This window comes from Hyperolius riggenbachi, chromosome 10 (genome assembly GCF_040937935.1).
Source record: "Hyperolius riggenbachi isolate aHypRig1 chromosome 10, aHypRig1.pri, whole genome shotgun sequence".
In the NCBI taxonomy this organism is placed as follows: Eukaryota; Metazoa; Chordata; class Amphibia; order Anura; family Hyperoliidae; genus Hyperolius; species Hyperolius riggenbachi.
In genome coordinates this window covers 283,362,154-283,367,314 of record NC_090655.1, presented here as the reverse complement: position 1 = coordinate 283,367,314, position 5,161 = coordinate 283,362,154, and the positions used below count along the sequence as shown (strand labels likewise).

Sequence of the window (5,161 nt, the reverse complement as noted above, 5' to 3'; positions counted from 1 at the left end):
GCGAACGTCTGCCACACGTCATGCGTTACCCCGGGGCACTGGCACTGTCAGGTCACACAGTAACCAGGAAGTGCCGAGGAAGGATAGAGGTGCGTGTGGAGCGGCAGGATGTGCGGCGGCTGCAGATGGAGACTGTGGGGAAGAGGAACGTGGAGGATGGCGCCGTCTGATGGTCAGAGCATCATAGTGTACAGATGACTGGAGACTGAGGAGAGGAGCGCAGCAGCAGGATTGGTTACTGCTTCCCTGTACACTCTGCACCGTATCTTCTGAATATAAGACTTTATAAGCTGTTGCTGGAAACGATTCTGTGTTATGTAACAAAATAAATCCTATTAGAATGGAAATCTGATGCGTCTCCAAGTATCTCTCCTGTGAGTAAAGCTGCTAATAAAGTTATTCCTCTGGATAATGAGCTGAATATCAGCTGTATATTGTTCCCACAGTGTGACGTGTTTTGTTCCTCTGCATGGAATGTAAGATGTACTATTACCTGCATCACTCACATTTACTGTAATAAATAAATTGCATTGTTATACTTAATGAGGCCATTGTAAGCTCAGTGTTTGTAGCCAGAGCTCTCTGTAACATTGCAGGTCTGTAGTCTGGTGATGGTCAATAAGATGCAAATAATCCTGAGTAGATGCAGAAATCAGAAACTTTTTTATATATGCAGAAAGTTGACCAATCAAATAAAGCTGAGGTGGAATTTTCAAAGTGTCTATATTTGCATAATCCTGCAGCAATTTCATCTACCATCCCTATCTGTCCCCTAAGATGTATACAGGCAGAAGCTGGAGCACACGCCGCCCCCATGGAGGCACCCCTCACTGAATCTTTCTATAATTAACAGTTCCAACACAAGCTGCATAATATCACATATGATGTATCTATATATATATATATATATATATATATATATATACACTGTATATTATCAGCCCATGCAGGTCTGGATTTGGAATCACTCTCAAAAGTGGAAAATAACACTACAGACTGATCCAACTTTGATGTAATGTATTTAAAACAAGACAAAGTGAGGCTCAGTTGTGTGTGTGGCCTCCACGTGCCTGTATGACCTCCCCGCAATACCTGGGCATGCCCCTGATGAGGTGGCGGATGGTCTCCTGAGGGATCTCCTACCAGACGTGGACTAAAGCATCCACCAACTCGTGGACACTCTGTGGTGCAACAGGTCATTGGTGAATGGAGCGAGACATGATGTCCCAGATGTGCTCAGTTGGATTCAGGTATGGGGAATGGGCGGGGCCAGTCCATAGCATCAATGCCTTCGTCTTCCAGGAACTGCTGACACACTCCAGCCACATGAGGTCTAGCATTGTCTTGTATTAGGAGGAACCCAGGGCCAACCGCACCCGGGGAGGGGGGGGGCAGAGTTTTAAGGGGCCCTTAACTACTACTTCCCTCCCATTGTTAAAGGGGTCCCTCCTTCAGATCAGGTGTTATGGGTGTGAAGATTATGATTAAATTGAAACGTTATTTCTAAAATTTTACAATTTTTTTTCTGATTTTTCTGAAATGTTAAAGTGGGATTGTCACCGTAAAAATCAAATTTCAACAGCAACTGGTCTGAGTGTATTAAGTGATAAAGATGCTAATCCTGCATTCAAAACTTGCAAAACTTTTTCTGCTGTTATGGTTTGGAGTTATTACATACTTAAGGATCACTGGCTCTTTAGTAGTCAATGCCAAACAGTTGCATGTTGGGGGTTCTTTTTATCTATAATATATTCCTCCGCTTCCATTTATTTCCCTGCCTAGCCTATCTGCAACATGATTGTGATGAAACGCGGAAAAGCCGCTGCCTCTCAAGGTGAGGCGGCTGTTTCCGCGTCCAGCATGGCGTCACAACGCGGAAAAAATGCCGCATAGGCAGAGCGGCGGAATCCGCATTGGTAATGGCGGAATCCGCATTGGTAACGGCGGAATCCGCAATGGAGGCGGCTCCCGCACTCGGTTCACTGAAAACATTGCAAAACAGTACTGGTGTGGCTGGGACTGATAGTCCACCTAGATTCAGAGTGACACGCGCGCGCGCACAGAGGCAGAGCTTAAATAACAGCCAGAAGGGAGTCAGCTGACCAGGCGGGTCAGCTGACATTTTCCACTACTCTCATTGGTCCAGCAATTAGGGAGGTCCTGGAGAGGTCCTTGTGTATATATACTGCTGGCTGTTCACTTGCTCTTTGTCTGGCGTGCGATCACATATGTGGGAGCACCCAGATCCGTAGTCAGATCCGCAAGTGTGCCGGGACCAGCTGGAGCTGTAATCCTACACTTAGCTAGATTCTCTTGATAGCTTAAAGTACTAGTTTGATTGTGATTATCTGTTATGACCTTCTGCCTGCCTGACTATCCTCTTGTATTCTGATCTTGTACCTTGCCATTCTGATACTCTGTTGCCGAACCCCGGCTTGTCCTTAGACTCTGCTTCTGCCTCCTGATCTTGTACCTCGATATTTCTGATACCCTGTTGCCGAACCTTGCCTGTACCCAGACTCCGCCTCTGCCTTCTGAATCTGTACTTTATCTGTCCATGTGTTTACGACCTGGCTTGTCTGACCTCGAGAACCGACCTCACTATTGGAGGCGGTTCCCCGTCCTGTTAGTGACACTTCCTTCTGAGTGTCACTTTCAGACAATCCTTCCTACTGTCAGTCTGACTCCTCCCGCCTTGGAGAGTCCAGGTCTGCGGAAGGAATCAGTGCAGTACTCCTCACTGCACTGAGGCCTAGTCCTCTAAGTGTTACTGTTACACCAAACACTACACTCTACTCAGGTGTACAGAGGTTAGCTGGTATATCGGATTATCGGTGATACTGCAGATCACTTATAATCTGGTATACATCTGTATTCCCAGTGATACTGCAGATCATCGGTAATCAGATCCTCTCTGTGCTCCACTGTTCGTTACAATGATCCTCTGCTCACTTGTGTTTACAAGCAAGGCTGAGGTGACTCAGCGATTGGAGGAGAAAAGAAAAAAAAAGACAGTGCAGTTCCTAGTATACACCTCAGTGGGAGTGTCTGAAGACTCTGGGAGGAGGGCAGCTAATGAATACACAATGAGCAAGAGAAAGGGGGGGGGGGAACAAGAGTCAGGGAGGATATGATGTCAGTGTTAGCTTAGCAAGATGGCCACTGCCTAGAATATGATTTTCTGCTTTTCTTATAAAATTTACAGGATTCATTACATGGATAGCACAATACATCTGTTATGTTAGTAGAACTAGTATTTATCTACTTATATATGTGGTTTTTTTTTTGGTTTTTTTTTGCAACTTTCTTTTTATTTTTCAAAAAGGATAAAGAACAATAAACAAAATCAGGGGTACAGCAGCGAGAAATCAGCTTAGATATCATTGTCCAGAGGGATACAACAGCGATGATAAAACAGGAAGTCGTATATCAATATAATATCATTAAAGCATTCAGGTTTGGAAGGGAGGTGGGGTTATCGGAGATTCTGTGAAGTCCGCCATGCTGCTATATATGTGTTTTTTATTTCTAGGTTAGCATGGGTGTCGCTTGTTCTTTAAGCCCACAGGTGTCAGGCTGGCAGCTGGCCTGCCTGCCATTCATGGTGGGGGTGCCACCAACTCCAAGCAGAGCCATGCAGGGAAGGCTTGCAAGCAATGAAATGCAGGCTACCTGAAACTCCATCATGGTGTCCCAAAAATGAAGAATGAGAAGAGAGGGTGGTGGGTGGTATGCGCGGACTGGCACCCTCCTTTTTTTAAGTTTACCTTGTGTGACAAAGGTAATTATGACAAATTAAAAAAAAAACACAATTTGTTTTTTACAAATAGAAAATTGAAAAGTTTACAAATTGAAAATTAAAAGTTATTTCTAAAATTCTACAATGTTTTTGTTTCTGAAATGTCAGCAGGTGTCATGCTGGCAACAGGTCTGCCTGCCATTCATGGTGGTGGTGGTGTCACTAACTCCAATGCAGAGTCACGCAGTGGAGGCTTCCCGCCAGTTGCCATTGGTGTGTTCAGTGGGTGGTAGACTGGCAGCAAAAGTATCAAGTCACTAGTAGAAGGTGAGGCAAGGGTGCAGCTGCTCCTAATCATAATATCAGGAAGCAGAGACCACCTATACGGTGCCATAAAGAACTTGTGCTGTGTACCTGTGTCTTCTCAAGTTGTGAATATAAAAACAATCTCTAATCCAACAACTGAGAAGCATCGCACCAAAAATTTAGCTGCAGATAAATTGCAAGCTTTGAGGAGGGCTGTGAGGAGTGGACGTTATTCCCCTGAAAAATCTGATGGTGATCGGTATAGATCTACCATGATGCCGGCCGGAGTTCCCACTCAGTGACAGGCTTTGTGGCCAGCATAAATTCTGGCCTGACCCGCTGCTACTCCCGTGTAGTCTTTCAGCTTCCACATCAGGAGATTATGGATGGCTTGAAGCTGTACCTTGTGGCCGCTCTCCAGAAATACTAGTAGGTAAATCATGCACTGCCAGAGAAGATTGTGGTGTACCGAGATGGAGTGTCAGATGGACAGCTCAGCACAGTGCAGAATTAGGAGATCCTGCTGTGGTACTTTTGAAAATGATTCCCCTCGCATGATTGTCACCGTAGTGCAGAAAAGGATCAGCACCAATCTGTACTGTTCCGTGTCCGGAGAATTTGTCACTCCTGCTCCCGGTACCGTCGTGGACCACACTGTCACCGTCACCAACCACGACTGGGTGGATTTCTTCCTACTCTCCCACCATGTCAGGCAAGGATGTGGCATTCCCACTCACTATATATGTGTAATGAGCACTGCAAACCTCAGCCCTGACCATCTACAAAGGTTGGCTTTCAAATTGTGCCACATGTACTGGAACTGGCCTAGTACCATCCGAGTGCCACCACCCTGCAAATATGCCCACAAGCTGGCTTTCCTGTCCGGGCAGTTCCTTCACCATGTGTGATAAGCTCTTCTTTCTTTAAGTGTTGGGAACAACTGGCATCATTTTTTGTCCATCACCCACAGTATTACCTTGCTTTGAATAGCGTTCCCTTTTGTTTTTATTGCTCTGCCCAGGGATCATGCTCTAGATCTCTTCCACATCTTATTTAGCTTGAAATAATCTTTTATTTTAGAATTATTATTTTTTTTTTTTAGGGGGGGGGGGGGGG

At 45.3% G+C, this 5,161-nt stretch overlaps 1 pseudogene; it reads left to right on the top strand.

Annotated features, from left to right (window-relative positions):
- Positions 1 to 1,794: 1,794 nt before the first annotated feature.
- LOC137537257 (piwi-like protein 2) lies at positions 1,795 to 4,953 on the top strand (annotated as a pseudogene).
- Positions 4,954 to 5,161: the final 208 nt, after the last annotated feature.